The sequence below is a fragment of the Otolemur garnettii genome, unplaced genomic scaffold, assembly GCF_000181295.1.
Source record: "Otolemur garnettii isolate 467f Iridium unplaced genomic scaffold, OtoGar3 scaffold00112, whole genome shotgun sequence".
Classification (NCBI taxonomy): Eukaryota; Metazoa; Chordata; class Mammalia; order Primates; family Galagidae; genus Otolemur; species Otolemur garnettii.
In genome coordinates this window covers 4,456,332-4,471,526 of record NW_003852507.1, presented here as the reverse complement: position 1 = coordinate 4,471,526, position 15,195 = coordinate 4,456,332, and the positions used below count along the sequence as shown (strand labels likewise).

The following is a 15,195-nucleotide window of genomic DNA, read 5'->3' as shown; positions in this document are numbered from 1 at the left end:
AAGAGAAACTTGCAGTGTCCACCCCTGTGATGTGTGCCTCCTGGCTCCTCAGCTGTGCTGGGAACTCCTTAAGGTGAAGCCTACATTTTCCAATTTGTTTACCTCACCCAGAGATAATGAGGTACCCCCCACACGCACATGTAAGCAGAGGCTGAGTAAAGTGCCCTGTCTCCCTGCCCTCCTGGAGGTTTTGAAATGCCTCTCATATTCCCCAGAAGCATGGTGTCCACAGAGGCCAAGTTGGGGGCTGGACTTCCTCTCCCACCCAGCAGTAAACATTAGTGCTCCACTTCTTCCTCTGGCCCATTTATAGCAGAGGCCTGTTGAAACAGAGATTTAAATCAAATCCACGTCTCTTAGCCCACGACCTAAAATGACCAGGATGCAATCAAAACTCATGATACCTAAAATATAGGGAGATGCGAGTGGACACAAATTCAATTTGTTGACAAATACAGGGTAAGGAGAATAAGCTTAAAATAATGAGCAAATAATCTTTTTGCACTGAGAGGGTTAGTAATTTGTAAGATAAAAAATTTTTTTTCAATTAAAATCCCAGTAAGGAAAGCAACTTAATTAAGTTGGTATTTTAAGAGAGAGAGAAAAAAATAAATTTAAAATGGGTAAAATAGAACCTGATTCAATTAGTAAAACAATTAGCTTTCCATAATAATAATTGACTATCTGGGACCCAATTATTTCATAGTTTTACCTAAATCAATGGTTATCTGTGATTAGAATCACTTGGGGAGCTGTTACAATCTGCAGATGCCCAGCCCAGTTGTACCAGGCTTTTACCCGTGATTCTATAAATAAATATGCAGCCATGGTTAAAAGCCATTGGACCAAATGAACCATAATCAGAATATGAGTGGGAGGATTTTCACACCTTTGAATAGTCAAACTGGGTGTGACAGGATTAGTGCACTAAATTTTGCATGTTCTTTTCCAAGGAGCGCCCTCTTGGGCTATTCGTCTTGCTTTATGTATCCTCGTGGTGAACCTAAGTACCTGGTTCCCCAGCCCACAACAATAAATCTAAAGCAGTAATTAAAAGGAAGTCAGTCTCTTACAAGCAGGGATATTGATAGTTGCAATATAGGAAAACTGAAAATCCAAGAAGACTCACAGGAGATTTAGTTCAAATGCACACCACACAGCCTGGTATTAAAACCTTGTTGAAGTGATTTCTCGAGCTATTTCCTCAGAGCTTGGAGGAATTAAAATTCAGTTTTTCATGAAACTCCTAAAATTCAAGTTGCACAACAAACCCAGAGACTCAAACTGCTGGGTACTCTAGGAGACAGACTTCCAGCAGGCCTGAGATTTTTAGCAAAAAGATAAGATACCCATTTGGCTGATACTCATGAACTAGTAGTTCTAACCACCTTTCTAGTATGGAATTTGAAAATTTTCGTTTAAATAGGAGAAAGCCAAATTTGCTTACTACAAATGAAGTACTTGCAACAAAAGGAAGCAAATTACCCAAGCATTTGAGTTAACAGGGGTAGGAGGAGCAGGGAGCAGTGGCTCACACCTGTAATCCCAGCACTCTGGGAGGCCAAGGCAAGTGGATCACCTGAGCTCAGCAGTTCAAAAGCAGCCTGAGCAAGAGCAAGACACCGTCTCTAAAAATAGCCAGGTGTTGTGGCAGGTACCTATAGTCCCAGCTACCAGGGAGGCTGAGGCAAGCGAATCATTTGAGCTCAAGAGTTTGAAGTTGCTGTGAGGTATGACACCACAGCACTCTACTGAGGGTGACAAAGTGAGAGTCTGTCTCAAATTTTAAAAAGCAAGGGTAGGAGACTATGGCAGGTACAGCTTCCCATGTACCAGCCTCTAGAAGAATTTGCATTTAATTGTAAGTATAAAGTTCACTTGTGATGAGAACATTGTGTAGGTTATAAGTTTTCTTCTGGGGTGCCCTTGATCCCTGTCCATGTGTGGAACATTTGGAAGAAATTGAAGTTGAGTACGGAGACGCTGTTTATTCAGCACCGTGAGCTGGACTGATGCTGGGAACACTGGGGAGTGTTCTTGAGTGCTTTCATCAAGCATTAAAATCAAAAGTTGAAAGCATTTGTCCATCAGTGATATAAACTTAGTCCCTTAATCAGTTGATTACAATTATTTTCATTGACCTGAATAATATTGATCAATCAGTACAAAGCTTATAAAGGCACTTGTGTATAAATTCGATTATGCTTGTTTTAAGACAGCATCGTATTACTGCCCAAGGCCTGTAGTTTATAAAATAGTTTTTCTTTCGCCATTAAAATGTCATGGTTCACACATACTGGTACGATTTGGGGGGCATATGGTCCGAAGGTGTGGTCATATGAACTCCAGTGGCCCTGAAGATACATCTGTTGTAAAGCATACCTACTAATCAGTGTTCACCACAATAACTCTGACTCCCTTAGAAATTAAAATGATGATTTTATTCTGTTTAATGAAGCTGGAAAATATTTATAAAATACAGTATTTTTTAAAATGTTCATCCTACATGTTAAAATGACAAAAAAAAATGTCGAAAGGGATATTTGTTTGTAAATTAACTCCTAGTTATCCTGAATTGTACATTTGTCCCTTGATGCATGTACAAAATTAAAATTTCTCTGTTATGGTCATGGGTTCTTAGGTCAGAAATCCAGAAAAAACAAAGCAGATGGCTTGTCCCTGCTCTACTGTCTCTGAGGCCGAGCAGAGATGACTGGCCTATGGGAAAATAGGCATCGTAACCCTTCTCAAGGGGCTGGAATCACTTGGAGGCTCATTCTCTCCACTGATTGGCACACAGCCAGGAAGGGCATGGTGACCGGGACTGCTGACTGAAAGCCTTATGAGGACTTTCAGAGATGCCTGGCCTCCTCACAACATTCTAGCCTCAGGGTCTCTGGGCTTCTGACGAGATGGCTTAGGAGTCAAAGCTTAATGTCCCATTGAACAAAGAAGAAACTGCATTAACTTTTTTATAAGCTAGCCTCACAAGTCGCACAGCCTCAATTCTGTTGCATTTTATTGATTAAAAGCAAGTTATATGATCAGTCCAGATTCAAGGAAAGGGGATGTAGACCCCCATCTTTCAACAGGAGGAATGTCAAAGAATTTGCAAACATGTTTTAAATCTTCCACGGTCTGCCTCCTGGTTAAAGATTATTTTCATCCCCTCATGGTATCAGGTTCAGGGTTGAAGTTCTATCCAGGTGCAATTCCTTCAGTCAGAAGCCCTGCAAACTAAAAGGACAGTTTGTCTGCCCTATACCCAATATGCAGTGGTGATACAGGGATGGGATGCCTACAGCAGATTCTCCGACTCAGAGAGGGGGTGAGCAGGAGGCACCAAGCAGTCCCTGACCATCTGTGTTTGAAGCTCGGCTTTCTTAGTCTGCTTCCTGCCCACAAAGGGTTAAGGGTCCAGAAGCCTCTTTGCATTTTGTAGTGTCTCTGTCCCTTTCAATCCAATCTGAAATCTTCAGTCCAATCTTTTGAAGTCTCAGTGGGTTCACTGTGCATCAATTTATATTCTACTCCCTTAGACAAAAACCATAGTCACAAAATCGCTGCAAAAGCAGCTCTCCTGTACCTCAGCCTCCTAATGCACTATTGTGGGACAAAGTCCTGGATACTCTTGGGAGCCCCATTGTTTAACGGAGAGAATTTGTAAGGCATACCCTGAAGATTTTTAGAGAGCCTCTATTCTCTCTGGAAGATTGTATGAAGCAATCAATGCCTTAGATCTTTCTGAGGTTTTAACAAAAGATCTTACAATCCCATTCTGGATTTGATCCATTGCCCTGAAACTATTTCTTAATTTGAGAATCATTTGCCATATGGAGAAGCAGGGAATACAAAATAGTTTTACTTTCAAGCTCAGTAATTGCAGGCTTTTTAAATATGTCTTCTAAATTTTACGTGAAAGCTGAACAATCTCTATCAAGAGCATCTTTCTCTTCTCACTTTTTTTCATTGATAGTGCAAAGAAGCCAGATGGCATTTTCTGTATTCTATCTAGAAATCTCCTTATCTGGATCATCACATTCGTTAGCTGCATTTTCTATTCTCTACTTTCCCATAGGCAAGTGTTGTCAAATTTTCTGTTACTTCATAACAAGGGTCTCTTTCCTCCAGCTTAAAATAATATTTTCCTTACTTTCCCCAGACCCTCACTGATCCCCTCTTTAAAGCCTGTCATAGTTCCACCAGCATCTCCCCCAGGCCCTCCCAGCTTCCACTCACTTCCCAAAGCCAGTCCGAGAGCCATTACGGATTACAAGAACACCCCACTCCTCGTTCCAAATCTTTATCCTAGCTGCTATTGCTGTGTAACAACCCCCCCCCAAACTCAGTGGAGTAAACCAACCACCATCTTATTATATTCAGGGATTCTGTGGGTCAAGAATTTGGAAAAGGGATGATAAGACCAGTTTTCCTCTGCTCCGGAATGTCTCCGTCTTCAATGGAAAGAGTCATGGTCTGGGGGTTACTCAGTAACTGAGGACTGGGACTCCTGGAACCCTCCTATACTTACTTGCCTGGCACCAGGGCTGCTGACTGGAACATCTGCATGTGGCCTGTCTCTAAGAGGCTTGGCTTCCTAACAGCATGGCCCCTCAGGACAGCCAGCCTTCTTGCATCATGCTCTGGACACGTGCACTCGGTGGGTCCAGTGATGGTTGTTGTAAAGAGATAAACTCTCAGTTATGCCAAACCATGCATTATTTCCTGATGAACCCGCACAGATGAGCTAGCTTTTTTTTTTTTTTTTTGAGACAGCCTCAAGCTGTCATCCTGGGTAGAGTGCTGTGGCATCACAGCTCACAGCAGCCTCCAACTCCTGGGCTCAAGAGATTCTCCTGCCTCCGAGGCCTCCCAAGTAGCTGGGACTACAGGTACCCGCCACAACGCCCAGCTATTTTTTGGTTGCGGCCATAATTGTTTGGTGGGCCCGGGCTGGATTTGAACCCGCCAACTCAGGTGTATGTGACTGGCACCTTAGTTGCTTTGAGCCACAGGTGCCAAGCCAGATGAGCTTTCTGATTTATAGCTAGTTAAGGCAAGGAATAAGGAGAGAGCAAGAAGCGGGGGACAGAGAGTAGAGGATGAAAGAGGGGGAGGGAAAGGAAGAGAAGAAGGGAGATGGGGAGAGACAGATGAGAAATAAAGTTACTGAGCATCTTGTGAAAAACCAGAACAATTGTCTTTCAAGTTTCTGAATGGAAAGTAGAATGGACGGAATGTTCTCTTTCAAGGAGCAGCCAAATCAATTTGTTACTTGAAATCAAGAGAAAATAAGTACTGTAACTCTGTAGTCAAATGAAAGAGCTGAGGCTTGGAATAGGAAATCCACAACACCAAGTGTGTATTTCAGAATGGAAGCAGATAGCTGGAGAAATTAAGTGATTGTTGCAATTTCATGAAAACTGTGTGTCAGGCATGTCTTTGGTCAAAAGGAAAAAAAATCCAAGTTCATGAAGTTTCTTAGGGGTGTATGTGGAGAGCAGTAACCAAGGAAGAGTAGAAACCTTCCCACTGAAGACGATGAAGCAGCTGGGGGTGCATTTGAAACAAAGGTGCCCCAGATTGAAAACAAGACATGAGGCTGGGCGCAGTGGCTCATGCCTGTAATCATAGCACTCTGGGAGGCCGAGGTGGGTTTGCCTAGCCCTCTGGGATTGCCTCAGCTCAGGAGTTCCGAGACTAGCCTGAGCAAGAGCCAGACCCTATCTCTTAAAAAAATAGCCAGGCGTTATGGCAAGCATCTAATCCCAGCTACTCAGGAGGCTGAGGCAAAAGAATCACTTGAGCCCAAGAGTTTGAGGTTACTGTGAACTATATGATGTCACAGTACTCTGCAGAGGTGACAAAGTGAGACTCTGGCTAAAAAAATAAAAAATAAAAAATAACCCACAACATGAAGCACTATGGAAAATACATAGATACCCCTGCTTAGTTAGTCCTTGATGGTTTTAAAGGACTTGATTGCCTTTATTAAAAATTAACTCCTTTTAGAGTAACAAGAGCTCATGATCTACTATATTATTCGTCTTTTGTCCAAAAATGTCAGTTTTGAAAACACAGAGCTTTTTTTCTGTTTCACACATTCTCCACAAATCTGCAGCTTCTTGAAACTAATTTTGGGGATTCTAGATCAACTTTCACTGAAAAAGCATGGCCACGGACATATAAATACAGAAATATAAAGATGCAGACAGGGAAAGAAAGAGGACCCTGATGAAAAACCACAAGGAAAATGACGTTCAGTTACAACAGAATTTGGCGGGATAGTACCCCTATACCCTGACCTTTTGTGATAGTATACCTAATGGCACAGTTGTGCAAATATTTACAAATACTTAGTGTTGATTTTTGTCCTATAAAGGGAAACTAATTCTGACCTAATTATAGGAAAGTGGAACCCAAGGATTGCTTATTCATTAAGAAAAATGAAGTTAAGTTCTGTTACAGGGAATCTTACTATTAATATATAAGAAGACTATAGGCTGGGTGCAGTGGCTCATACTTATAATCCTACCACTGTGGGAGGTCCAGGTGGGAAGATCGCTTGAGGTCAGGACTTTGAGACCATCCTGACCAAAAGCAAGACCCCTCTCTGTATGAAAAATAGAAAACTTATCGAGCATGGTGGCATGTCCCTATAATTCCAACTACTAGGGAGGCTGAGGCAGGAGGATAGCTTGAGCCCAAGAGTTTGAGGTTGCAGTGAGCTATGATGACACCATTGCACTCTAGCCTGAGCAACAGAGTAAGGCTCTATCTTGGGAGAAAAAAAGAAAGTCTGTATAGACAACCAGTTTAAATTCCAAACCATCTATTTTCACGCAATTTTGAATAAACCTATATTCTATTATTATAAGAATTTAACTTTTCCTTTTAAGATCATCACTATTTGGCAGATATGTGGCCTTGAAAGCTTAACTAGCTTTGGAAATTTCTCATAGTCCTAATCGACACATCTCATAAAAACAGAAAACAGATAGGGGGCGGGCGAGGTGGTTCACTCCTATAAACCTACCACTCTGAGAAGCCAAGGCCAGTGAATTGCCTGAGCTCACAGGTTCAAGACCAGCCTCAGCCTGACCCAGAGCAAGACTTCATCTCTAAAAGTAACCGGGCGTTTGTGGGCATTTTGGCAAACGCCTCTAGTCCCCACTACTTGGGAGACTGAGGCAAGAGAATCACTTGAGCCCAGGAGTTTGAGGTTGCTGTAAAGCTATGATGCCAGGGCACTCTACCAAGAATGACAAAGTGAGACTGAGTCTCCAAGAAAAAAAAAGAAAGGAAGGAAGCAAACAAAACAGATAAAAGAGAATTCACTATTTTGTGAGTTTGTTCTTATTACAGTGTTTTTGGATTTTTAGGTCTCAGTAACAAGCTAATCTTTTTAGCTCTTAAGAGTTTTATAGCCAATTTGACTTACACATATAGAGCTAAGATTTAAAAAGAACCACAGAGGACTCTCTGGCATGATGGAACTGTTCTATATCTTGATTTGGGTGTCAAAAATCATCTATTTATACAATCAAAGTCTGTGAATTTAATGTTCATTATACTCACCTGAACACTTAAAAATCTGTGAACTTGTTGTATGTCAGCTATACCTCAATTTTTTAAAATCCTACTTGACTGATGGGTCAAGTTATATAGAATATTTTGGTTGGGTTGAAATTATGTGTTTTAATTTCCAGTTAATTCTTTTTTATACCTGCTACTTATAAAAATAACAAGAAGTAGATGGTATCTATTAACGTACCTAAAGTCTATTACTTAAAAATTACGCTAAAAGATCAGGCAAAACTGTCTCTGATCAGCGATGCATAGTGCTTTTTTTTTTTGCAGTTTTTGACTGGGGCTGGGTTTGAACCCACCACCTCTGGCATATGGGGCTGGCGCCCTACTCCTTTGAGCCACAGGCGCTGCCCCCTGGTGCTTATTTTTAGCCCTGTAATCCTTCTATACCACCCAGGAGATGTGTTCTCTCCTTAATGCACACATTTTACTGCTACAGATTCCTGAGTGGTTGGGGAAAAAAACTGATATAAATATAATAGTGATGAAATAGTAATGAACACATCTGAGCATTTACCAGCTGACCATGAAGAGAAGTATTGTTTTATGTACCATGTGTATGGTAAAATCAAAATGCTACAAATACAAAACTTTATACTTGTCTTGAAAAAGTGAAAGCTGGGCTCGGCGCCTGTGGCTCAAGTGGCTAAGGCACCAGCCACGCACACCTAAGGTGGCAGGTTTGAATCCAGTCCGAGCCCACCAAAAACAACAATGATGGCTGCAACCAAAAAATAGCTGGGCATTGTGGCGGACGCCTGTGGCCCCAGCTACTTGGGAGGCGGAGGCAGAAGACTCACTTGAGCCCAGGAGTTGGAGGGTGCTGTGAGCTGTGATGCCATGGCACTCTACCCAGGGGGACAGCTTAAGGCTCTGTCTCAAAAAAAGAAAAAGAAAAAGTGAAAGCTATCAAGCCTGACACCAGGAAGATAATTCTAGTTGGACAACTCACAGAGAACATCTAAATGTGACCTATTAATAAATTGAGTTCTGTTGATTCATTTTTTACTGGTGAATCATCCTCACACTTGTGGAATAGACTCTCTTGGTCATGGTGTATCACCCTGTTGAATCCTGCTGTCTTGTTCATTATTTTGGATTTTTGCATCTATAAGTTAGATTGGCCTTTAGAGAGAGAGAGTGTGTGTGTGTGTGTGTGTAGGGGAGGGGGCATTGATTCAGCAAGTTTTGCTACCAGGAATAAATAAAATGAGTCAATATGACTTCTGTCTGCTTCTATGTTGGAGAATAGGAATTACCTGGATCTTGAAAGTTTGCCCATTGTTTCTGAGCCCAGTAACAACAAAGAAAGTGTTTTTCTGACAATGTAAAAGAAATTTTCTCTAGTTATAAATCTATTCTGATTATTTTATCTTTCTTTAAGTCAACTCTAGTAATTTATATCTCCTATAAAATCATGCACAAACCTTAATTCATTAATATTAAATTATAAATGTATAATTTCTAAAGTCAATACTCCTTTCCTTAAATCTCTTTTTTAGTCCTAACATTAGAGGTTTGTGCTTTTGGCTTGTGTTTTTCTTAGTAAAGACTCTGAGGGTTTGGTCTTTTCAAAGAACCAACTCTTTATTGTGTGTGTTCTTCTCATTCATGAACTTCTGCTTTCATCTTAATTTTTATTTTACTTACATTTCTTTTATGAAGTTTTTTTCAGTTGACTATTTAATTTGCTTTTCTTCTTATTTAATAATAAAGGTATTTAAGACAATGTATTTTCTTCTGAATATAGTTTTGGCTGCATCCCATGAATTTTAACATATAAAGTTCTCTTATTAACTTCTTTATTATCCATAATTGCAGTCTCTTTAATCTGGGAGTTACTTAAAGAGGTGTTTTGTTTCTTTTTTAAATTCTCAATGGTAAGATTGTTTTGTCATTGTTAACCTTTTGTTATAATTTTCTCATTTTATCCTACTATGATTGTAGAATGCAGCTAATGCATTTCTTTTTATAATTGAGAGAGAAGCGTTCCTTTGTGGCCTAACATGTAGTACATAATAAATCTGTGTGAATGTTTCAGATCATAATAAATGTGTGTGATAGTTCCGTATAATTTCATACATCTGTTCATGGTCTTTTTGAACTGTAGAAGATGGGGTCACCCCCTAAAATCATGATTCAGCCCATTTCTTCTTATAGCAGTTTTTGCTTTATAAGTTTCAGTACCATGTTATTTGATGCATAAAGACTTATGGTTTTTACTTTTTTTGCAGTTTGGCTGGGGCCAGGTTTGAACCCGCCACCTGCAGTGTATGGAACCGGTGCCCTACTCCTTTGAGCCATAGGCGCCACCCATGGTTTTTACTTTTTAGGTTATATTTCTTGTCCAAATAAAACAAAATTTGTGTTTTTGGCCTTGGCCTTGCTACATCTGCTATGATTCTTCCTATCCCTGCTCTCTGGTATATCTTGCTTCATCCTTTTATTTTTCATTTTTTTATGTCTTTGTTTTAAATACTTCTTTCATAAACAGAGTATAGTTAAATTTTGTTTTTTACCTAATCTGAGCTTTTGCCATTCAGTAAAATTGTATCCCACTTCTCATAGAAACTGGAAAAAGTTTTTTTGAAATTCAATCATGTTATTTAAATACTTGGTTGGTTTGTTTGTTTGAGACAGAGTGACTATGTCACCTTCAGTAGCGTGCTGTCACAGCTCACATCAACCTCAAACTCTTGGTCTTATGCGATTCTCTTGCCTCAGCCTCCCAAGTAGCTGGGACTACAGGCGCCCACCACAACACCCAGCTATTTTTTGTTGCATCTGTCATTTTTGTTTAGCTGGCTCAGGTCGGGTTCGAACCCGCCACCCTTGGTGTATGTGGCTGGCAGCCTAACCACTGTGCTACAGAAAAAAAGCCAATACTTTGTATTTTTTATACTCCTATGCTGTTTTCTTCTTATTCTTAGTTGCTGAATTGGTGAAGTTTTATTTCTTTTCTTTTACTAATGATTATAAAATTATACATCCTTTTCTCTTTTAATAATGATTACTGGTAAATACGTAAATTGATCTTTCTTAATCAATACTAAGAACAAAGTGGATTACTTATCTCCTGTGAATGATGACAAAACTAATGTCTTTTCCCATACCTTCCTCTGTTTTCAGACGGAAGAAACAACTTGTTATTAAAAAGAATGTAAACATGAGTTGTATTTCTCTATGTGGATAACTTATTGTGTGTGTGTGCGCGCGCAGGTGCGTGCGTCAGCTCGCGCACACCTTGGTACTTAAAGATTTTTCCTCTTTATTCCAGGAATTTGAACCTTCTCTGGGTATACATCCCTATGAGTCTCTGCTCAGCTCAGCTGGCACTGAGATCTCTTTCTATTGAAAGATATGAATCTTTCAGGCTTTGAGAGATTTTCTTCTGTTTTTCTTTAATTTTCTAAATCTGTTTTGCAACTTATTACTTCCATTGTGTATTTAATTTATAATGTTTATCTTTCAAAGTCCTTTCTTTCTCTCACTTTGGTCTGTTTTGCATTTGTGTCATCGATGAGAGTGTGGACCAGAGGTTTCTCTTCCACTGTGGAGGGGGACCTGCTCTGATTCCTCAGATCTACCACCCCCTTCACTGCCCATCTTTCTGCTTGTGTATTTGTAGTTACTATTTGGTCCTTCTTTCTAAGGAAAGGCTGGAAGCTTTGAGTTGGAGACTGCCCTGTTTAAATCTTCAAAGCCAAAGAAAAGCAAGGTTTAGACTTAGCACAGCATAGAAATTCCATAGATAAGAGAAGTAAGAAGGCAACAGGGGAGGGAGCAGCCTTGATAGGGAGAGACTCGCCTGCGTGTCGTGGCTGCCCATAAATAACTGAAGTAGAGACCTCATCCTAACAGTGTATTTTAACACAATCCTTTACGTTTGCATAGTACTGCACAATGCTTTAAATTATATTTTCAGTGATAAAGGTTTGCTGTCGTATTTTCACTTAGATTTGAGCATCAGACCATTGAAGACCAAGGGACCTTTTGCTCAGTTATTGTTGGGTACCCCTGAGTTGCTACGATTTGATCCTTACCACAACCCTGTAGGGTAGGAAGGCACCCAGCATTGTCATTATTTTGCAGAAAGGAGATAGGTGCCCCCAAAATAAAATGATGCACTCAAGATCATGTGGCTGAATTGAGATTAACACCTGAGTTACCATTCCTGAGGCCACTACTCCCCACCTACCACCTTATCTCCCAGAACTAAAGGAGACGTTCTGAGTACTTTTGTCCTGCCTCGGCAACAACAGGGACTCGCCTTTCGTTGTTGGTGTAGCAGAGCCAAGTAGGTGCCCTTTTCCCTGTTTTCTTTTAGGAATGAGGCCCACCACTAGGCCTGAGCATTCGCATAAAAAATTCCTACCCACAGGGGAGACTAGGAAAGGGAGGGAGAAGACGCCACACCCTGAGTTGGGGTGGCAGGGACAGAGTCACAGGCTCCGGTCCACAGGCCAGACAGCACCCCCCTCCCACCCCTACAACTAAAGCCCCTGGGATATGCTGGCAAGGTTACTGCTGTTACAATTCTTGTTTCCTTAGGCTTTAATCACACTCTCTTGTGAAGTGCCAAGTAAATTCAGTTCTGAATTTTACATGTAAAATAATCAAATGAGAGTGAAGCATGATAGACATAAACTATTTTTAAAAATGCAAATATGTTTAATTTAATCACAAAAAAAAAATCACCTGAAATGCCATGAAGGCTGTGTTAACCAGTTTGATGAAAATATTTCAAATTGTATATAAAACCAGTACATTGTACCCCATGATTACATTAATGTACACAGCTATGATTTAATTTAAAAAAATCACCTGGATGCAACATATCTAAGAGAGGCTGGGAAATTAAGATGGGTTACAATCAAGAGACTCTCTTTGCCCTGTTCAAATCTTCAAGCCAAAAAGGGGAAGGTTTAGATTTATCATAGCATAGACATTCCACAGACTCTGAGAAATAAGGATGCAACAGAGAGGGTAGCCTTGATGAGGAATTTCTCTTTTGTTCAAAGAAACTTATAGATTGCTCTACTCCAGTGGTTCTCAACCTTCCTAATGCCGCAGCCTTTTAATACGGTCCAAAGAGGTCACAACCCACAGGTTGAGAACCACTGCTCTGTTTTCTCCCCATTGGCCCCAGAAAACCCATGAATCTATGTGGGTTTTCTGGGGCTACTGGGGAGAGAATAGAGCAAACAACTAAAGAACACTGAAACAGTTTATACACATTTGGTGAAGGATTTCCAATTCCTTGGATATTTTTTCTTTTCTCCATTAAAAACTGACCTGGCATTCTTAAAAATCAAATCTAAAAACTCACCTTCTATGAAAGTTTACTCAAGCCAGGCACAGTGGCTTACACCTGTAATCTTAGCACTCCAGGAAGCTGAGGTAGGTGGATTCTATGTTTAACTTTTTGAGTTAACCACCAGAGTGCTTTTATAGTGGCTTGAGCTCAGGAGTTCAAGACTAGCCTGAGCAGGAATGAGACCCCAGTCCAGGCATCCTCAAAGTACGGCCCATGGACCACATGCAGCCTGCCTAGGACATTTATCTGGCCCGCTGGGTGTTTTTGCTACCGCTGCCTGTCCTGCTTAGCAGCCAACTCGTCCCGGGGCCTGTAGTCCAGCCCTCCAATGGTCTGAGGGACAGTGAACTAGCCCCCTGTTTAAAAAGTTTGAGGACCCCTGCCCCAGTCTCTAGAAAAAGTAGAAAAACTATCCAAGGCATTGTGATGGGCACCTGTAGTCCCAGCTACTCAGGACACTGAGGCAGGAAGATCACTTAAACCTAAGAGTTTGAGGTTTCTGTGAGCTATGACACCACAGCACTCTACCCAGGGTGACAGTAAGACTCTGTCCCAAAAATAAATAAGCAAATAAATAAATTTTTTTTTAAAATAAAATTTATTCAAAAGAATACTTACTTATGCAGCTTATGTTCGGTGATACACGGCCCATACAAAAGCCTGGCGTGATAGAAAGAACACATACCTGATCAGTCTGCAGGCCTGGGTTCTAGTTCCCAAGGTGGCAAATCAGCTACCTCCCCAAGCCTCAACTCCTTATGTATAAAATGTGGCCACCAACATCACATGTACTCAATACTGATTTGAAACCTGTAGACTAAAGAGGTTCCACATGAGAGAAAAACTCAACTGAATCCAAGAAAGGGGGGAGGGGTCAGCAGGCTCCTGCCCAGTAGGGACCATGTGCAGGTGTGAGGAACAGAGCTGCAGTGTAGACTTTGCCCTACAGATGCAAGCAATGTAGCCTAATTGCATGTACCCTCATGTCAGTTGAAATTTTTTTTAAAGGGCGGAGAAAATGGAAACAAGATGTGGCCATGGAACTAAATGACCTTCCAAATGTGTATAAACTGTTAAAGTGTTCTTTAGGTGTTTGGTGTTTGTCTCTCCCAAGTGGATTATGAGCCCCAAGAACAGGGATTACATCTTCAGCGTCGCTGGTACATCCACCTCACTACACCTGTCTGGCATTGTGCGTCCCCCTTGTCCAGTGCTATCTAACTGATGGCATCTGTGGCAGCCAGGAGGTGGCACTTTGGTATTTTCTGCAATAGAAAAACAAACCACAAAATGAGAAATCATTCCAGCATTTGCTTCTTGACCAAAGTAGGATGTCTAGGGGTCAAAACAACCAAGAAATGATTTGTTTAATTTACATGTATTAAATAAAAGAGACTTTTGTGGGTGGTGGTGGTGGTGTACAAGTCTATGAGTCTTAATCCATGTATAGATTTACGTAATCACCACCACAATCAGGATACAGAATATGTCTGTCACCCCAGAAAACTCCCTTGTATCAGCCTCTTCCCTGCCTTACACCTGACAACTACCAATCTGTGGCTTATGGCCTTCTGAGAACGGCTGCTCTCATTCAACAGAACGCCTGCGGGATTTATCCATGTTGTTCCATATCAACAGTTTGCATCATTAGTTTGTTCCTTTTTATTGCTCTCAATAGCATTCAGTTATATAGATGTATGGCACTTTGTTTATCCCCTTTGATGAATATTTAGGTTGCTTCCAACTTTGGCAGTTATTCATAGAGCTGCTATGAACATTCATATATAACAGTGGTTCCCAACCTTCCTAATGCCACAACCCTTTAATACACTTCCTGTGGGTCATGACTCACAGGTTGAGAACCGCTGATACATAAGGTTTTGTGTGAATGTAAGTTTATGTTTTCTGAGATAAATGCTTAGGGGTGAGGTTGCTGGCTCATATGGTAATTCTATATATAACTTGTTCAGTTAACCACCAAAGTGTTTTCACACTGGCTGTACCATTTTACATTCCCACCAGGAATATGTGAATACCAGTTGCTCTGTGTCCTCACAAGCATTTCCGTCACCTCTGTAGAGTTGTGTGGCATCACAGCCCACAGCATCCAAACTCTTGGGCTTAAGCGATTCTCTTGTCTTAGCCTCCCAAGTAGCTGGGACTACAGGCACCTGCTACAACGCCCAGCTATTTTTTTTGTTGTAGTTGTCATTGTTGTTTAGCTGGCCTAGGGCTGGGTTCGAACCTGCCAGTGCCCTAACCACTGAGTTGTGGACACCAAGCCTATA

The 15,195-nt window shown here is 41.0% G+C and overlaps 1 protein-coding gene across 1 annotated transcript in view; it reads left to right on the top strand.

Annotated features, from left to right (window-relative positions):
• Nucleotides 1-15,195, top strand: part of MYO1D (myosin ID) — a 367,217-nt gene that overhangs the window by 250,657 nt on the left and 101,365 nt on the right. The gene's annotated exons all lie outside the window — the stretch shown is intronic.